Genomic DNA, 21396 nt, shown 5'->3' with positions numbered 1-21396 from the left:
GTCTACCCAATCAAAGGATCAGAGAATTAGTCTAGTACTGAAAGCATACACTACAGATAGCTAGCACTGCAGTGCATAAAATGTGGTGAATAGTTGACTCCAAGAGAAAGGAAATAGTGTAACAGTTCTGAACAAAATTTCTTAAATGAGAAATGGTGTCTTTTTTTTCAGTGTCACTTACTTAGCATCTGCAGCTAGCTAGTTTAGCTTACTGAAACACCCTGCTCAGAGGGATGCTATGTTAGTGAGCTGGCTATGATTATCCAACACAACACAAACTCTTCCAAGTAAAGGTAAGCTTTTGGTTTTACTAATTTATTGACAATGGGGCCTGCCAGTGTAACTGCTTAATGACGACACTAACGTTACTGCATGATTAGCGGGTGTACTAACGGGTTAGTTCTATTAGCTATGACGTTACTTCAGCAAATATGGTGACAACGATGTAGGCTGTTTAGTGGTTTGGCTTGTTCAAGGTTTTTTCGCAAGGTCACATAGAGCTGATGTGTTGTGCATTGGAGTCCACAAGTGAAAGGAAGAGGTGAAAGGAACGCATAAAGTAGATGCAAGAAGGAATACAACGTGGCTGCTATGAAACTGGACTGTGTTTACGTGTGATCAGAGGTGTATTCATTCTGCTGATTCTGTTAAACATTTGCTTAAACAGAAGCAAATGGGGATAAACCTACATGAATTTGTCCAATAAACTCTTGCTTGCAACTGTTGGACTAATCATTAGTCCAACTAATGAAACATTTCTAAGAAACTAGCACCCTGGTACACAGAAAATACCCGAGCTCTGAAGCAAGCTTCCAGAAAATTGGAACGGAAATGGTGCCACATCAAACTGGAAGTCTTCCGACTAGCTTGGAAAGACAGTGCCGTGCGGTACCGAAGAGCCCTTACTGCTACTCGATCATCCTATTTTTCTAACTTAATTGAGGAAAATAAGAACAATCCGAAATTCCTTTTTGATACTGTCGCAAAGCTAACTAAAAAGCAGCATTCCCCAAGAGAGGATGACTTTCACTTTAGCAGTGATAAATTCATGAACTTCTTTGAGGAAAAGATCATGATTATTAGAAAGCAAATTACGGACTCCTCTTTAAATCTGCGTATTCCTTCAAAGGTCAGTTGTCCTGAGTCTGCACAACTCTACCAGGACCTAGGATCAAGAGAGACGCTCAAGTGTTTTAGTACTATATCTCTTGACACAATGATGAAAATAATCATGGCCTCTAAACCTTCAAGCTGCATACTGGACCCTATTCCAACTAAACTACTGAAAGAGCTGCTTCCTGTGCTTGGCCCTCCTATGTTGAACATAATAAACGGCTCTCTATCCACCGGATGTGTACCAAACTCACTAAAAGTGGCAGTAATAAAGCCTCTCTTGAAATGCCAAACCTTGACCCAGAAAATAGTTTTTTATATCGGCCCATATTGAATCTTCTATTCCTCTCAAAAGTTTTAGAAAAGGCTGTTGCGCAGAAACTCACTGCCTTCCTGAAGACGAACAATGTATACGAATTGCTTCAGTCTGGTTTTAGACCCCATCATAGCACTGAGACGGCACTTGTGAAGGTGGTAAATTACATTTTAATGGCATTGGACCGAGGCTCTGCATCTGTCCTCGTGCTTCTAGACCTTAGTGCTGCTTTTGATACCATCGATCACCACATTCTTTTGGAGAGATTGGAAACCCAAATTGGTCTACACGGACAAGTTCTGGCCTGGTTTAGATCTTATCTGTCGGAAAGATATCAGTTTGTCTCTGTGAATGGTTTGTCCTCTGACAAATCAACTGTAAATTTCAGTGTTCCTCAAGGTTCCGTTTTAGGACCACTATTGTTTTCACTATATATTCTACCTCTTGGGGATGTCATTCGAAAACATAATGTTAACTTTCACTGCTATGCGGATGACACACAGCTGTACATTTCAATGAAACATGGTGAAGCCCCAAAATTGCCCTCTCTAGAAGGATGTGTTTCAGACATAAGGAAGTGGATGGCTGCAAACTTTCTACTTTTAAACTCGGAAAAAACAGAGATGCTTGTTCTAGGTCACAAGAAACAAAGAGATCTTCTGTTGAATCTGACAATTAATCTTAATGGTTGTACAGTCGTCTAAAATAAAACTGTGAATGACCTCGGCGTTACTCTGGACCCTGATCTCTCTTTTGAAGAACATATCAAGACCATAACAAGGACAGCTTTTTTCCATGTACGTAACATTGCAAAAATATGAAATCTTCTGTCCAAAAATGATGCAGAAAAATTAATCCATGCTTTTGTCACTTCTAGGTTAGACTTCTGCAATGCTCTACTTTCCGGCTACCCGGATAAAGCACTAAATAAACTACAGTTAGTGCTAAATATGGCTGCTAGAATCCTGACTAGAACCAAAAAATGTGATCATATTACTCCAGTGCTGGCCTCTCTACACTGGCATCCTGTCAAAGCAAGGGCTGATTTCAAGGTTTTACTGCTAACCTACAAAGCATTACATGGGCTTGCTCCTACCGATCTCTCTGATTTGGTCCTGCCGTACATACCTACACGTACGCTACGGTCACAAGACGCAGGCCTCCTAATTGTCCCTAGAATTTCTAAGCAAACAGCTGGAGGCAGGGCTTTCTCCTATAGAGCTCTATTTTTATGGAACGGTCTGCCTACCCATGTCAGAGACGCAAACTCAGTCTCAGCCTTTAAGTCCTTACTGAAGACTCATCTCTTCAGTGGATCATATGATTGAGTGTAGTCTGGCCCAGGAGTGGGAAGGTGAACGGAAAGGCTCTGGAACAACGAACCACCCTTGCTGTCTCTGCCTGGCCGGTTCCCCTCTTTCCACTGGGATTCTCTGCCTCTAACCCTATTACTGGGGCTCTCTCATACTGTCCCTGGAGGGGGTGCGTCACCTGAGTGGGTTGATTCACTGATGTGGTCATCCTGTCTGGGTTGGCGCCCCCCTCTTGGGTTGTGCCGTGGCGGAGATCTTTGTGGGCTATACTCAGCCTTGTCTCAGGATGGTAAATTGTTGGTTGAAGATATCCCTCTCGTGGTGTGGGGGCTGTGCTTTGGCAAAGTGGGTGGGGTTATATCCTTCCTGTTTGGCCCTGTCCGGGGGTGTCCTCGGATGGGGCCACAGTGTCTCCTGACCCCTCCTGTCTCAGCCTCCAGTATTTATGCTGCAGTAGTTTGTGTCGCGGGCTAGGGTCAGTTTGTTATATCTGGAGTACTTCTCCTGTCCTATTCGGTGTCCTGTGTGAATCTAAGTGTGCGTTCTCTAATTCTCTCTTTCTTTCTCTCTCGGAGGACCTGAGCCCTAGGACCATGCCCCAGGACTACCTGACATGATGACTCCTTGCTGTCCCCAGTCCACCTGGCCGTGCTGCTGCTCCAGTTTCAACTGTTCTGCCTTATTATTATTTGACCATGCTGGTCATTTATGAACATTTGAACATCTTGGCCATGTTCTGTTATAATCTCCACCCGGCACAGCCAGAAGAGGACTGGCCACCCCACATAGCCTGGTTTCTTCCTAGGTTTTGGCCTTTCTAGGGAGTTTGTCCTAGCTACCGTGCTTCTACACCTGCATTGCTTGCTGTTTGGGGTTTTCAGCTGGGTTTCTGTACAGCACTTTGAGATAACAGCAGATGTACGAAGGGCTATATAAGTAAATTTGATTTGATTACACCCACTGTCAGCTAGATGCAGGCAATAGTGTGCAAGGCTGTATTGAATGTCACTGTCCATGTCACATCGAATTTGTCTTTCGACATGTGTGCACTTACGTTGTAAACTTTCATTCATAGTCTAGGTTGTAGCAACATCATGATGGGTATAGGGAAGATTTGAGTATCATGTAGTAGCCTAAACCTATTGCTGTTATATTTAACTGGGTGAATGGAATATGAATGACAGTCATCCAATATGCTGAAATAGAAATAAGGCCATGTTTAAAAACAAAAAAACCCGTCCTCATCTGAAACGGCGCTGACTGCCACTGACTATTTCATTCATGTTGTAGAGCGTGTCCCTCTGCAATTACTGCCTCCAAAATAACAGTCAACTACAGTTATGGCACTTTCAAAACTGCAATATATATGTTTGAAAGGGTCATTAAAACTCTGCCCTTTGTGAAATAGTTACAATCTTTCTGATTGTGTTGTAATTGTTAAGTCATTTTGTGAATTTTCTCTTGAGTGAAAATGTTCCCAGTTCAATAACTCCATGTGCGTCTCTTTATGTGGATGGCTGTCTGATCTCGTCTGATGTATTACACCTCCACCCTGGATTTAGCTTGGTAGCATAACTGACTGTGTCAGCTGGTCGAGATGGCTTGTTCTCAGAGGAGGGTAATTTTAGCTTGTTTGTATAGCTAAATAAACGAAAATAAAAGCTAGGTTTTAGCCAAAGTATAAACAACTATTTCACATTTCCAATAGTTACTTTGACATTATTTAAATGTTATTTCGATAACCTGCGCTAGCTATCTACCATTCCGTACATCACGTGATACGCTAACAACACTAACTTGTTTCAACAACTAGCTACGATGGTTTATAACTTTACCCTCCGTCTCTCACATTACCCAAAGCCAACAGAACCGTAGTAACCTCTGCTGGAGCAATCCTTGAATAGAAAGTACATAACAGAACTGCTAAGAAATGCAATGCTAATTTGTGGTAAAGCCAAATCAACTATCAACACTTCTACCAAAGAGTTATTTTTATAACTAACCCATGGTACTGCAATAAAACCAAAATCATCAATTTTTTGCTGTTAGTTGAGGGACCTCTACTGTCGTAATGTGGCACTGAAGACTACTGGAGTGCGAGTGTCTTCTACAACACAGTATATTGTAGTGACCTGGCCAGATCGTAAAGGAACAATTGTCCAGACAGTTAACTGAGTTTACGACTATTCCACTCCAGCCATTACCACGAGCCCGTCCTCCCCAATTAAGGTGCCGCCAACCTCCTGTGATGCTGACCAACATAAAGCAATATATTCTGCATATTTCCAACCACTTAGGGCACCCGTGTCAAACTCATTCCACAGAGGGCAGAGTGTCTGCAGGTTTTTGCTTCACACTTGTCCTTGATTGATGAATTAAGGTCAGTAATTAGTAAGGAACTCCCCTCAACTGGTTGTCTAGGTCTTAATTGAAAGGGGAAAAAACAAACAAAAAACAGACACGGGAAAAATCTGAATGTATTTTTTAAATATTATATTAATAAAATAATATTTTTTTCCCCCTAAAAATAGTGCACTGGGCGTTTACTAGTATTAGCGGCCTGATATAGATGTATGTAGCTCAGGGGAAAAAAAATCAGCATCTCTGCTTTGGCGTAAAAGGTAGTTGTATAAAGTTGAGCTGACAGCCGTTTTTATTTTTATTTTATTTTTATTGTGAATGAATAAGCCTTTTCATACTTTATTTGTATTTATTTTATTTATTTCACCTTTATTTAACCAGGTAGGCAAGTTGAGAACAAGTTCACATTTACAATTGCAACCTGGCCAAGATAAAGCAAAGCAGTTCGTCATATACAACAACACAGAGTTACACATGGAGTAAAACAAATATACAGTAGAAAAATAAGTCTATATACAATGTGCGCAAGTGAGGTGAGATAAGGGAGGTAAAGGCAAAAAAAGGCCATGGTGGTGAAGTAAATACAATATAGCAAGTAAAACACTGGAATGGTTGATTTGCAGTGGAAGAACGTGCAAAGTAGAGATAGAAATAATGGGGTGCAAAGGAGCAAAATAAATAAGTAGGGAAAGAGGTAGTTGTTTGGGCTAAATTATAGATGGGCTATGTACAGGTGCAGTAATCTGTGAGCTGCTCTGACAGCTGGTGCTTAAAGCTAGTGAGGGAGATAAGTGTTTCCAGTTTCAGAGATGTTTGTAGTTTGTTCCAGTCATTGGCAGCAGAGAACTGGAAGGAGAGGCAGCCAAAGGAAGAATTGGTTTTGGGGGTGACCAGAGAGATATACCTGCTGGAGCGCGTGCTACAGGTGGGTGCTGCTATGGTGACCAGCGAGATGAGATAAGGGGGGACTTTACCTAGCAGGGTCTTGTAAATGACCTGGAGCCAGTGGGTTTGGCGACGAGTATGAAGCGAGGGCCAGCCAACGAGAGCGTACAGGTCACAGTGGTGGGTAGTATATGGGGCTTTGGTGAAAAAATGGATGGCACTGTGATTTATATGTCCATATATAATTTTAAATCTGTTTTAGGAACATCTACCCCAAATATTTCACCTTCTTTATTACTTTACCAAACATATCATGACATCAGTGATAGTCAAGATCTGTTAAATTTGTCAATGTCTCAATCAACATTTGGGCCATTTAGACAGTGTGTGTCCCTTCTATAGACAAGGGGAGAAGGGCTATGCAAAGGGCTCGTGTTTGTCGTCCTGAGCATATGCAATGTATGCCTCGGACGTAATGACATCTTTACTTATTTTAGGTTTAATGAAGTGTGTAGGTAGCATTCTTTATTGCAGAGTAATGAAAGTTGTGTATTTAGAACCACCTGCTCATGTCAAATTCAGCGTTTGCTTTGCCATGTCTGTGCCTTGAAGCAGTCAAGCTGGATATATGTTTTTCTAAGGACTTTTATGCAATGTTGCAGTGAAGTGATATAACTGGGTGTAATGATGCAGCCGACCACCAGAGGGAGGCAAATACATGTTTATTCGACAGAGGACGTTGACATGGTCCTAGGAAAGTCTGGATGGCTGTCTTATAAAATGGTGGGAAATCAATAAAATAAGTAATGTAGACATACATATATTTTAAAGTAATTATAGTGCCTGATTTCAGGGACTGTCACCTTAATAAGAGGTTTTAATAATTAAAAACAGTATCTTGCAGGATGTAATTGTTGTAATTGTAAGCGTTGTTGCTCTGTCCCTTTCTCTGCAATTTGTTATTCTAATGGAATCTCGAAAGAACAACCATGTCCTCAAACAGTTACATCAAAAGGTGCAAAGTTTATGGTCAAAGACACCAAACATCCACATCATATTAAATATTTTTCTAACATGGAAAACATGGAAAACAACCACTTTTTGAGCAGTATTAATTTACTATCCTTACAAATTACTTAATGTAAATGTACATTACTGTATTGTACATAGGCTTGTCATCTAGTTTAGTACCTGTAGACTTTCCATCACCATGAAGAAAAACAATACAGTAATTGAGACATCAAATGGTTTGTGATAATGTGATGTTGCTAAGTTGGTAAAGCTTAGCGCTTGCAATGCTAGGGTTGTCGATTTCCATGGGGAAATTGTAAGTTCGATTCCCACGGGGACCCACCCACCCACCCCTGGGGACCCACCCACCCACGCCTGACAATGGATTTGACAATGTGATTGGTTGACGATATGACGCTGGCTTGTTTTGTTGTTGTTGTATATTAGTGGTGTGAATTTGTTGATAAAGTGAGGGACATGATTGTTTGGTTGTAGGATGCGGGACAAAATGCGGCTGTCCCGCACAATTCGGGACATGCGGTCACCTATAAGGACAGGGAAGCTAATGAATGTGTGTATAACTTGATCATCATGGCAAAATATTTCATTCACAAATGTTTTTTTTTTTTACAAACTACTGTTTATTGTCTTAAATGAGGAAAAGTGATTATATACACCTTTGAAATTGGTTAAATCCAAATAAGCCCTTGATCTCATATCAAGAGCTAGGAACTCAAGCATCCCGCTACACCTGCAATAACATCTACTAAATATGTGTGACAAATAAAATTATTCCTGAATAGACCACCCTGTGATTTGTTTTATGACATTTGTTAGATTTTTTTTTTTACACGTGTTCTGTCTATTGAAATACATGTTATTTATATATGTGAATTATGCCTGTTTGATTTTTGAAAATGTCTGAATAAAAAAAAACATCCGCTTGTTCCGGACTCGGCAGAGGCTACTCCTTAGTATACCTTAGTGGGCTACTCTCCTTGTAAGCTTCCCAGTCTGGCGGGAAATTATGACCGGAGGATGTTTTTACCAGTCTAGTTCGCAGCCGTCAGTGCAGATAGAGGAACGGGGATGAGGAGAGGAAGTGAATTCAGACTGTTGCGACTACACTCTACAATTGCAAGGTTTACAGGCCGTGGCCAAAATAGAAATACAGCGTATATTTACGATATAAACGGTTGTCTACATTATAAAACACATCAACCGTTGAGTAAATTGCTTTGATTTGTGTATAACGGTTTAGCTACCAATATTTAGGCTACTCATGTCTACTGAAATTATACATGGCTAATTGTCTCAATGATGATTAAATATGGTATTATTACCTGAATCTATTGGGGAGTCGTAACTGTAAATAGTTGCACGTAAACACCTCGCATATACACATTTGTATCATTGAAAACACAATGCTATAAAAGAAAACCGAGAGAACAAAAGGAACTTGTATACATGTCCCCCAATCCGGGCCCCCCAACGTAGCGCTGTCTATTATTGACCAGCTCCCGGATTCAATCAGACTTATCGTGATGCTTCGCAGTGAGAAGCCTGAATACCCGCTGCTGTGATTGGCCCATATGTTTGGCGCGCGTTGACGCTACTGTGGTTGAATTGGGCGGCGAATGGTGAGCCAGGTCGTTAAGCGGAAAAACATTGCAATTGTGAAAAACTGTTCAATAAAATTGTAAATTTACAATAAATCCGTGTTATTTCCACTGGGAAGTGCAGACCAAAGAGAAGCGCCCGGTTTTGTGTAGCGAGCCGGTGTTGTTGTTTCGCTAGCTAGGAGCTGGAAGTCGACTCCGCGGATGCGCGATGTCAGTTTATCACCACCAGCCGCTTCTCTCTCTGCTAACGAGCAAGCCAACAAAACAGTAGTAATTCCGATCAACGAAAGATTATTTCTCGGTGTGTGTCCAGTTGATCCCGAGTCACTACATTGAATGAGGACCGACTCCTCTGCAGGTAGGATACGCTGTCAAAATATACAATTATTTCCTCATTGAAAAACAAATAATACTAAAAACAAGTCACAACGTTAGTTTCCTCCGTCTTGGTCGCTAGTTTGCTTGCTGGCCAACCAGCTCGGTAGGGAAGGATACGACTGTTCGTTGACACCTCTCTGGACTTGCCTGATCTCGCAGTTATCAGACATAAAGCAAAACGGTTAGCCAGCCAATGTGTAAATATGATAGTTGTGCCAATTAACTCGGGTGTTTTTGTCTGCTGTAGATGAGTTTTCCTTCAATGTTTCCGCATTGACTCATGCCTGGCAACGTTTAACTTTATTGAACTTTGTAGCCATTCAAGCCTTAAGGTTACTCAGTTTCCGTCATGTCAAAGCATACATTCACAAGAATCAGAATTATTTGGTAGGATGGGTTGAAATACACTTAGCTAGCTTCATATGAATTGGCAAGTTTGCTTGATACTAGCTACGTTGAACATTACTGTTAGCTACAATTCTGTCAAATTGTCACATTTGACATGACAGCGATTGATTTGGTGATGGCAATGACATCAAAGCGGATTGATGAACAAAAAACCCCCCAACTCGAGACAGTTGAGAGGGTTTTGACTCGATGTTAACTACGACCGGAAGTTACTTTTTCGTAGCAGGTTAGGAGAATTTACGCAGCGGGTTACTAGTATGAGATTTAGTGGTCGTGCATTAGTGTAGTACAGCATTACCTTATACGATTGTTAATTGTACCCTCCGTCTTCGTCTTAATATTGAGACCCTCATCGAACATCTGAACGTGTTTGTATCGAACTGTTAAACACCGAAAGATTCGAGTAGCGCCGCAGCCCAGCGGCTTAAAAAGTTTGACCTATAGCCTAAAGGTCGCCTGTTCGAATCTGGACCTGGTGTTTGGGAAATTGATCTGTCAACTGTAGGGCTGCTGGGTTCACTTCCTCCTCACAACAATCCCCGTTGCTCTCCATCCAGGGGTGCTGCACTGCAGCTAGACCCTGTGTTCCTCTCAACCGCATGTCTGTATGAGGTGTGCTGTCTGTGTTGAGAAATGACAGCAGAATACGTTGTTCGTGTTTCCTGTAACTATGGTTAAAGTGATATTGTGTAAATGTACTGCGAGTCATTCTCTGCTTAGAGAATCCCTAGACATCAGTATCCAGTGTGGCGCCTGGTGTGTGATGACAGGTTTCCATGGCAGCCTGTAGAGTGTATGTGTCCTCAAGGAAGAATACCTGATTGGATTAGACCAGGCCCAACCAGGCTGGTCAGATATGACAATGTCAGGGCAGATAAACAAAAGGAGAGACTAGTTCCTCTACCCAGAGCAAAAGGCAGTATTCTTTCTAGTAGTGTGTCATCAGTACGTGGTTTTGACCAATCAGACAGCAGTCTTGAAGCAGACACTTGATTTCTGCAGCTTGTGAATTTGGGCCATCTTCAACATCCATTTCTCCAGGACTTCTCTACTAAAGTAATGTTATTATCGAGGCTGCTGTACTGTGTTTGGCACTGAGCCTGTGATGGAAGCCAAAGACTGATTTTGTGATTTCTGTTTTACCCCAAGTGAAGGCACAATAAATCTTTTGAATGTGAATTAGAGACATGAAACAAGAAGTTAGTTTGGGGTGTTTCCCCAACTTTGAACTGGCCTGGCGTTGAATTTCTCAGTGCATCTGTAGAACAGGTGTAGAGAGATGGGAATGGAAACTAGAATGACTGTTCATGACTCTGGAAATAGACTCTGCCCCTTATCAACATGTACAATGACAAACAATGGTGTCCAAAGTTCTGTTGTGTTAAAAAAATAAGAATGAAAATCTCAGCCCTTAATGCGGAAGCATAGGTCTTTGCCTTTTCTCCTGTACTGTGCATGATTGTAAAGGCCTGTGTTCCAGGCTGACCATGGTGCTGACAGGGAAGCGGTCTGTGAAGGGACCAGTGTGTTGGGGGAGGAGGGTCAAGCGTGAGTATATGAGGCTACGCTACAGACGGGCCGACGAGGTCAAGACACACACACACAGACACAGACACACACAGAGAGAGAGGTTTCTGACAGTACGTTTTCTCCTCAGAGTATGTTTAACTCTAACCGTCATAGGATCTTGGAGCGTACAGACATCCTGAATACTGAGTGGAAGTCCAGGAGGATCCAGCCCCTTCACATCATGACATCTGTTAGCTCCTTACGAGGGACCAGAGAGGTCAGCGTGCACTTCACACACGCACCAAGCCAACGATATTGTAAATCCATGTTTTACATGCTAACAGATGTCCATTTTTTAAACATCCGTTTATTGTTTTTCACCATGTTTCACCTTTTATAGTTCTTCACCAGTGTGATGTGTCTGAGTTCTCTAATGTGTATATTGTCTCCTACAGTGCACGGTGGTCAGTGGTTTCTCTGAGTTCTCTAATGTGTATATTGTCTCCTACAGTGCACGGTGGACAGTGGTTTCTCTGAGTTCTCTAATGTGTATATTGTCTCCTACAGTGCACGGTGGACAGTGGTTTCTCTGAGTTCTCTGTGTATATTGTCTCCTACAGTGCACGGTGGACAGTGGTTTCTCTGAGTTCTCTGTGTATATTGTCTCCTACAGTGCACGGTGGACAGTGGTTTCTCTGAGTTCTCTGTGTATATTGTCTCCTACAGTGCACGGTGGACAGTGGTTTCTCTGAGTTCTCTGTGTATATTGTCTCCTACAGTGCACGGTGGACAGTGGTTTCTCTGAGTTCTCTGTGTATATTGTCTCCTACAGTGCACGGTGGACAGTGGTTTCTCTGAGTTCTCTAATGTGTATATTGTCTCCTACAGTGCACGGTGGACAGTGGTTTCTCTGTGTATATTGTCTCCTACAGTGCACGGTGGACAGTGGTTTCTCTGAGTTCTCTGTGTATATTGTCTCCTACAGTGCACGGTGGACAGTGGTTTCTCTGAGTTCTCTAATGTGTATATTGTCTCCTACAGTGCACGGTGGACAGTGGTTTCTCTGAGTTCTCTAATGTGTATATTGTCTCCTACAGTGCACGGTGGACAGTGGTTTCTCTGTGTATATTGTCTCCTACAGTGCACATGGGACAGTGGTTTCTCTGAGTTCTCTAATGTGTATATTGTCTCCTACAGTGCACGGTGGACAGTGGTTTCTCTGAGTTCTCTAATGTGTATATTGTCTCCTACAGTGCACATGGGACAGTGGTTTCTCTGAGTTCTCTAATGTGTATATTGTCTCCTACAGTGCACATGGGACAGTGGTTTCTCTGAGTTCTCTAATGTGTATATTGTCTCCTACAGTGCACGGTGGACAGTGGTTTCTCTGAGTTCTCTAATGTGTATATTGTCTCCTACAGTGCACGGTGGACAGTGGTTTCTCTGAGTTCTCTAATGTGTATATTGTCTCCTACAGTGCACGGTGGACAGTGGTTTCTCTGAGTTCTCTAATGTGTATATTGTCTCCTACAGTGCACGGTGGACAGTGGTTTCTCTGAGTTCTCTAATGTGTATATTGTCTCCTACAGTGCACGGTGGACAGTGGTTTCTCTGAGTTCTCTAATGTGTATATTGTCTCCTACAGTGCACGGTGGACAGTGGTTTCTCTGAGTTCTCTGTGTATATTGTCTCCTACAGTGCACGGTGGACAGTGGTTTCTCTGAGTTCTCTGTGTATATTGTCTCCTACAGTGCACATGGGACAGTGGTTTCTCTGAGTTCTCTGTGTATATTGTCTCCTACAGTGCACATGGGACAGTGGTTTCTCTGAGTTCTCTGTGTATATTGTCTCCTACAGTGCACGGTGGACAGTGGTTTCTCTGAGTTCTCTGTGTATATTGTCTCCTACAGTGCACGGTGGACAGTGGTTTCTCTGAGTTCTCTGTGTATATTGTCTCCTACAGTGCACATGGGACAGTGGTTTCTCTGAGTTCTCTAATGTGTATATTGTCTCCTACAGTGCACGGTGGACAGTGGTTTCTCTGAGTTCTCCAAACAGGTGATCCCTCTGAAGACGCTCAGCGCTGTAGCCTCTGTACCTGTCATGTACTCCTGGTCCCCGCTACAGCAGAACTTCATGGTTAACACGCTGCTACAGCAGAACTTCATGGTTAACACGCTGCTACAGCAGAACTTCATGGTAAACACACTGCTACAGCAGAACTTCATGGTAAACACGCTGCTACAGCAGAACTTCATGGTAAACACGCTGCTACAGCAGAACTTCATGGTAAACACGCTGCTACAGCAGAACTTCATGGTAAACACGCTGCTACAGCAGAACTTCATGGTAAACACGCTGCTACAGCAGAACTTCATGGTAAACACGCTGCTACAGCAGAACTTCATGGTAAACACGCTGCTACAGCAGAACTTCATGGTAAACACGCTGCTACAGCAGAACTTCATGGTAAACACGCTGCTACAGCAGAACTTCATGGTAAACACGCTGCTACAGCAGAACTTCATGGTAAACACGCTGCTACAGCAGAACTTCATGGTAAACACGCTGCTACAGCAGAACTTCATGGTAAACACGCTGCTACAGCAGAACTTCATGGTAAACACGCTGCTACAGCAGAACTTCATGGTAAACACGCTGCTACAGCAGAACTTCATGGTAAACACGCTGCTACAGCAGAACTTCATGGTAAACACGCTGCTACAGCAGAACTTCATGGTAAACACGCTGCTACAGCAGAACTTCATGGTAAACACGCTGCTACAGCAGAACTTCATGGTAAACACGCTGCTACAGCAGAACTTCATGGTAAACACGCTGCTACAGCAGAACTTCATGGTAAAACATAAAAACACACAAACTGTTCCATACTAAGCTTGTTCTGACACGTGCACTGGAACTGTAGTTATCCAATCTGATGTAGTAGTCTAGCCCTGACTTGATGATAGTGATTTCTTAAACTTTAATGGAGTTGTTCAGACACACCTGGCCTACTGACACACCTGGCCTACTGACACGCTACTTCTACCTACAAGGTAGGCCAGGTGTATGTCAGAAGAATCTCTCTCCTCTCTCTGTCTCTCTCTGATAATCTCCCAAGACGAGGCTGATCGCAGAGTGAAGGTCTATGACAAATACACGTGTAGCTTCTTGTTCAACCTCAACAATGGTAACACACACAAAAGTATTGAAATAACGTTTTTGTTAAGTGGGAGGGCAAGCTAACCCTTTCCTCAGACTTTGTAGTGGATGCTACTAGGAAGGGAAACAAGATTAGTTTCGCCAACCATTCCGTCCATCCCAACTGCTATGCAAAAGGTCAGACAGCCCCTAAAACACTTTGATGAGATGATTGTGTGAATGTTTCCCCAGGGGTCAAGATGAGAAAGTATCCTACAGCCCTGTTTAAACCACCAATGTACATCAGCTGATCCAGCCAGTCTGGTGTATATAACTTAATACACAGGCAGATGGGACCAACAGACGTAACACTCTGATGCAGCGTTTGACTGATAAGACCTCTGTGTTGCGCTGTCTCCTCTCTCTGCAGTGATGATGGTGAATGGGGACCACAGGATAGGGATCTTCGCTAAGAGAAGCATCCAGACTGGAGAAGAGCTCTTCTTTGACTACCGGTCAGTATATCAGGGTTACTGACCAGCCAGTCTGCTGCCTAGCGGCCGGGTCAACAGCGTTACTGACCAGCCAGTCTGCGGCCGGGTCAACAGCGTTACTGACCAGCCAGTCTGCGGCCGGGTCAACAGCGTTACTGACCAGCCAGTCTGCGGCCTAGCGGCCGGGTCAACAGGGTTACTGACCAGCCAGTCTGCGGCCGGGTCAACAGCGTTACTGACCAGCCAGTCTGCGGCCGGGTCAACAGCGTTACTGACCAGCCAGTCTGCGGCCCAGCGGCCGGGTCAACAGGGTTACTGACCAGCCAGTCTGCGGCCGGGTCAACAGCGTTACTGACCAGCCAGTCTGCGGCCTAGCGGCCGGGTCAACAGCGTTACTGACCAGCCAGTCTGCGGCCTAGCGGCCGGGTCAACAGCGTTACTGACCAGCCAGTCTGCGGCCGGGTCAACAGCGTTACTGACCAGCCAGTCTGCGGCCTAGCGGCCGGGTCAACAGCGTTACTGACCAGCCAGTCTGCGGCCTAGCGGCCGGGTCAACAGCGTTACTGACCAGCCAGTCTGCGGCCGGGTCAACAGCGTTACTGACCAGCCAGTCTGCGGCCTAGCGGCCGGGTCAACAGCGTTACTGACCAGCCAGTCTGCGGCCTAGCGGCCGGGTCGTCAGCGTTACTGACCAGCCAGTCTGCGGCCTAGCGGCCGGGTCAACAGCGTTACTGACCAGCCAGTCTGCGGCCTAGCGGCCGGGTCAACAGCGTTACTGACCAGCCAGTCTGCGGCCGGGTCAACAGCGTTACTGACCAGCCAGTCTGCGGCCGGGTCAACAGCGTTACTGACCAGCCAGTCTGCGGCCGGGTCAACAGCGTTACTGACCAGCCAGTCTGCGGCCGGGTCAACAGCGTTACTGACCAGCCAGTCTGCGGCCGGGTCAACAGCGTTACTGACCAGCCAGTCTGCAGCCTAGCGGCCGGGTCAACAGCGTTACTGACCAGCCAGTCTGCAGCCTAGCGGCCGGGTCAACAGCGTTACTGACTAGCCAGTCTGCGGCCTAGCGGCCGGGTCAACAGCGTTACTGACCAGCCAGTCTGCTGCCGGGTCAACGGCATTACTGACCAGCCAGTCTGCGGCCTAGCGGCCGGGTCAACAGCGTTACTGACCAGCCAGTCTGCTGCCGGGTCAACAGGGTTACTGACCAGCCAGTCTGCAGCCTAGCGGCCGGGTCAACAGCATTACTGACCAGCCAGTCTGCAGCCTAGCGGCCGGGTCAACAGCGTTACTGACCAGCCAGTCTGCAGCCTAGCGGCCGGGTCAACAGCGTTACTGACCAGCCAGTCTGCAGCCTAGCGGCCGGGTCAACTAGGATCGTATTAATCAGCACGTGTCCATGTGAATACTCTGAGGAGGGTGTCGATTTCCTTCCCCATTTGGTCTCAATGACAAACTCTTAATTAAGGTACATTTAGACCTCTTGACTTTTTCCACATTTTGTTACGTTAGCCTTATTTTAAAAGCGATTAAATGTTTTTTTCGCCCCATCAATCTACACACAATACTAAATAATGACAAATCAAAAACAGGTTTTTTGAAACGTTTGCAAATGTATTAAAAGCAAAAAATTATCTAATTTACATGTATTCAGATCTTTTTCTCAGTACTTTGTTGAAACACCTTTGGCAGCGATTACAGCCTGGAGTCTTCTTGGGTATGACGCTACAACCTTGGCACAGCTGTATTTGGGGAGTTTCTCCCATTCTTCTCTGCAGATCCTTTCATGCTCTCAGGTGGGATGGGGAGCGTCACGGCACAGCTATTTTCAGGTCTCTCCAGAGATGTTTGATCAGGTTCAAGTCCAGGCTCTGGCTGGGCCACTCAAGGACATTCAGAGACTTGTCCTGAAGCTACTCCTGCGTTGTCTTGGATGTGTGCTGATGGTCATTATCCTGTTGGAAGGTGAACCTTCGCCCCAGTCTGAGGTCCTGAGTGCTCTGGAGCAGGTTTTCATCATGGATCTCTCTCTGTACTTTGCTCCGTTCATCTTTCCCTCGATCCTGACTAGTCTCCTAGTCCCTTCCGCTGAAAAACATCCCCACAGCATGATGCTGCCACCACCATGTTTCACTGTAGAAATGGTGCCAGGTTTCCTCCAAATGTGTTTCTTGGCATTCAGGCCAAAGAGTTCAATCTTGGATTCATCAGAGAATCTTGTTTCACATGGGCTGAGTCTAGGTGCTTTTTCAAATCAAATCAAATTTATTTATATAGCCCTTCGTACATCAGCTGATATCTCAAAGTGCTGTACAGAGACCCAGCCTAAAACCCCAAACAGCAGCACGGTCAGGTGGACTGGGGACAGCAAGGAGTCATCATGTCAGGTAGTCCTGGGTCATGGTCCTAGGGCTCAGGTCCTCCGAGAGGGAGAAAGAAAGAGAGAATTAGAGAGAGCATATGTGGGGTGGCCAGTCCTCTCCTGGCTTTGGCAAACTCAAAGTGAGCTGTCATGTGACTTACTGAGGAGTGGCTTCCGTCTGGCCACTCTACCACAAATGCCTGTTTGAAGTGCTGCAGAGATGGTTTCTTTTCTGGAACGTTCTCCCATCTCCACAGATGAGCTCTGTCAAAGTGACCATCGGGTTCTTGGTCACCTCCCTGACCAAGGCCCTTCTTCCGCAATTGGCTCAGTTTGGCAGGAAGGCCAGCTCTAGGAAGAGTCATGGTCGTTCTAAACTTCTTCCATTTAAGAATGATGGAGGCCACTATGTTTTTGGGGACCTTCAATGCTGCAGACATTTTCTGGTCAACTTCCCTTGATCTGTGCTTTGACACAATCCTTTTTTTAAATGTTTTTTATTTTATTTTTAACACTTGCAGGAATTTCTAGACCTGTTTTTGCTGTGGCATTATGGATGGATGGATGGGGTGTGTGTGTGTGTGTGTGTGTGTGTTGATTGATGAGGGGAAAAAAAGTAATTTGAATCAATTTAAGAATGAGGCTGTAATGTGGAAAAAGTCAAGGGGTCTGTTTCAACTGGAAACCGACAGTGCAGTCGGGTCTCTGTCGCAGCGACATCATGAACATTCTGTCGTCCGACGTCATACGTGTCATCGTTATGAAGAAGTGTAAACACAAAACGACAGACTCTGCATGACTTCAGCCGCCTGGTGTTCCAAATAGCATACTTGCTCTATTTCAGGGGTATTCATCTCTTACCCTACAAGGTCCGGAAACTTCTGGGTTTCTGTTCTACCTGATAATTGTGCACACCTGGTCTCCTAGGTGGAAATCAGTCCCTTTTATTAGTGGTCCAGAGTTGAGTTTAAAGTCCTTTTGAACTCTAATAATCCCATCAGTTTAAAATTAAATTACATTAATGTCAATTTAGCAAGCCAGGCAACTAAAAGCAACTTTTTAAACAATGTTTTGGTTCGTTGTTAGCTCGTTAATGACCCGAGGTATAGCTGACAGTTGGGCAGGCATTCCTGTACGGCAGGTTTGTCAAGCGACAAAAGCCCATAGCAAGGTTAATTTCAACACCCAGAGCTCAAAATGCCCTTTCAATGCCAGGATTTTAGTTTTTTTTTGTTGATTAAAAAGTACAAGTTGCTGTTTCGCCCAATAAGTATTCTAACATGTGAGAGAGTTGATCAGTGATGGTGTGTGAATACGAGTTTTAATCTAAATGTATTATCTATTTTTTTTTATTAATTGAGGAACATAAACACATTATTTACAAGGGAATGGCGAGCTGACAGAAAACAGCTTACGGTTGTGACTAAAAGCAGTTAATGCTACTGGACTATTTTAGACCTCCAGCACAGTCTCTGCACAGATGGATTTGGTCTTGTTCCTGTAGCAGCCCAGTAACCATGACAATGAATGTTGCGACAGTCGCGGAGACATTCACTCTTTTCATGCCTGTGAGACAAGGAAACTGACCGTCTTCAGACAGTCCTCCCTGATTACAAATGAAGTGTTTGTAACCATCAACACTTGTCGTATTCTAATTGTCTACTGACATGACGTTAGAGTAACTGTAAACTAACTTTTATACGTACGCGTACACTCACACAATTTGTGGTTGGTTTGACATCTCTAGCTAACTGCTCATGTTTCTCTCTCAGGTACAGTCAGGCTGATGCTCTGAAGTACGTCGGCATCGAGCGGGAGTCAGAGATACCATGATCCTCTCTTCTACCTCTGGATCAACACAAAGGCTGTACACACACACACACACACACACACACTCTTCAGGAAACGCAAATGACTCTTTGTCGGAATCCTGGGATGCTTCAAGAATTCTGGAAAGTCTCTTTTTTTCACTTTGAATAATTTTTCTCCCAACAAATCTTCCAGTTTTCTGGGATTTGTGAGCCTCTTGGTAACTATGGTCACTAGAACGTCCTTTCTGTTTACAGCTAACAAACATTAACAGGTGTAAATAAATCCACTGACTGGTTCTCTTTAGTTCTGTGATACTTTTTTAATACTTCAGGTCAATCCAAATGAATGCACACATTATTGACTTTGAAACCACAACTTTTACTAGATCTTTTAGATCTTTTACTGGGACCCAAAATCATTTTTTTCCCCGGGCCTGGCATTAGCCCCTGACCACCAGCTAGACTAAATGAGGATTCAAAAGATCTCCGTGGCTGGTCATTTCCCCACTCCCTTAGCCAGTGTTCAAACCTTGGTCTCAGACCCCACAGACACACACTGGAGTGCCAGAACACTGTTTTGAGTCTATAGACTGATATTGGAGGTCAAATCAAATTTTATTGGTCACATGCACATGGTTATCAGATGTTAATGGTCACATACACATGGTTAGCAGATGTTAATGGTCACATACACATGGTTAGCAGATGTTAATGGTCACATACACATGGTTAGCAGATGTTAATGGTCACATACACATGGTTAGCAGATGTTAATGGTCACATACACATGGTTAGCAGATGTTAATGGTAAACATGCACATGGTTAGCAGATGTTATTGGTCACATACACATGGTCACATGCAGATGTTAATGGTCACATGCACATGGTTAGCAGATGTTATTGGTCACATACACATGGTTAACAGATGTTAATGGTCACATGCACATGGTTCGCAGATGTTAATACGAGTGTAGCGAAATGCTTGTGCTTCTAGTTCCCGACAGTGCAGTAATATCTAACAAGTAATCTAACAATTCCCAACAACTACCTTATACATACATCTAAAGGGATGGAATAAGAATATGTACATATAAATATTTGGATGAGAAATCAAAATACTGCATAGTTTCCTAAGGACTCGAGACGACCATCTCTGTCGGCGCCATCTGAGCTTGGTGACAGTGAAAGGATGAGTGTGTAGTTCTGTGACTACATCTGGTTTATTCCGAAAATCATCTATCTGTTTTCACTTGTTTCAATGTTTTGATAATGATGATGATAATGACCACCTGAGGGACGCTTTGATGTGGTCTCTGTTCCACTCCTCCCAGTGTCTCCTCTCTGACTGGGGCTTCTCCATTCCTCTCCTCCCAGTGTCTCCTCTCTGACTGGGGTTTCTCCATTCCTCTCCTCCCAGTGTCTCCTCTCTGACTGGGGCTTCTCCATTCCTCTCCTCCCAGTGTCTCCTCTCTGACTGGGGTTTCTCCATTCCTCTCCTCCCAGTGTCTCCTCTCTGACAGGGGCTTCTCCATTCCTCTCCTCCCAGTGTCTCCTCTCTGACAGGGGCTTCTCCATTCCTCTCCTCCCAGTGTCTCCTCTCTGACTGGGGTTTCTCCATTCCTCTCCTCCCAGTGTCTCCTCTCTGACTGGGGCTTCTCCATTCCTCTCCTCCCAGTGTCTCCTCTCTGACAGGGGCTTCTCCATTCCTCTCCTCCCAGTGTCTCCTCTCTGACAGGGGCTTCTCCATTCCTCTCCTCCCAGTTTCTCCTCTCTGACAGGGGTTTCTCCATTCCTCTCCTCCCAGTGTCTCCTCTCTGACTGGGGCTTCTCCATTCCTCTCCTCCCAGTGTCTCCTCTCTGACAGGGGCTTCTCCAAGTTGCCAGACAGCTGGGCATTATCACTTTTAAATGGATAACCAACATATTCAAATAATGATTGACATTTTGATTAATTTATTCATAATATTTCATCCTTCCACAAGATATAGTCCCGACACAAATCTAGGGTTGCTACCCGAGCCAGCTTATCTTTTCTATTGGTTCGAATGCCAGTCATTCAGTCATTTTATTCTGTATCCATGGACGCGACCCAGTCGTTTGTTCTAAATGTTCCATTGCCATACTGGCTGGCAACGTTCTTCTCCCTTGCTTGCTAGCTAGCCAACTACATACAACTAACTTACAGTCATGTTAAACGTCAAAAATAATATATACGACTGGGTCGCTTCCGTAAATACAGAACAAAAAAGACTGATGGACTGGTGTCGCGCCTCTGGCAACCGAACCAATAGAACGAACGATAAGCTGGCTCGGGTAGCAACCCTAGATTTGGGTCAGGACTATATCTTGTGGAAGGATGAAATATTATGAATAAATGAATTAAAATGAAGTTTTTAATGAAAATATGTCAATCATTTGAATATGTTTTTAACCCATTGTATAAAAATAATGCCCTAGAAGCCGGTGTTTGGAGGATATATTGGCACGGTTTGCCAGCCATGGACTTCCTCTCGGGCCTAACTACACCCGTGCCAATATATCCTCCAAAACACCAGCTTATCTGGCGTTATCACTTAAGTGTGTTACCTTGATGACAGGGACCCTGAGTTTGTGGTCCTCCTCGATGTTCTTGTGTGTCGTCTCCAGTTCAGTCTTCATAGGAACGTTAATG

General features: G+C 44.2%; 1 long non-coding RNA gene across 1 annotated transcript; it reads left to right on the top strand.

Moving 5' to 3' along the window:
- Positions 1 to 8625: 8625 nt before the first annotated feature.
- LOC135517165 (uncharacterized) lies at positions 8626 to 11446 on the top strand. Its single transcript, XR_010452002.1, has 3 exons — positions 8626 to 8979; positions 10888 to 11193; positions 11428 to 11446. It is a non-coding gene; the product is annotated as an uncharacterized LOC135517165 (long non-coding RNA).
- Positions 11447 to 21396: the final 9950 nt, after the last annotated feature.

This window comes from Oncorhynchus masou, chromosome 28 (genome assembly GCF_036934945.1).
Source record: "Oncorhynchus masou masou isolate Uvic2021 chromosome 28, UVic_Omas_1.1, whole genome shotgun sequence".
Classification (NCBI taxonomy): domain Eukaryota; kingdom Metazoa; phylum Chordata; class Actinopteri; order Salmoniformes; family Salmonidae; genus Oncorhynchus; species Oncorhynchus masou.
The sequence above is the reverse complement of the archived record's forward strand: the minus strand, read 5'-3'. Positions and strand labels throughout refer to the sequence as shown.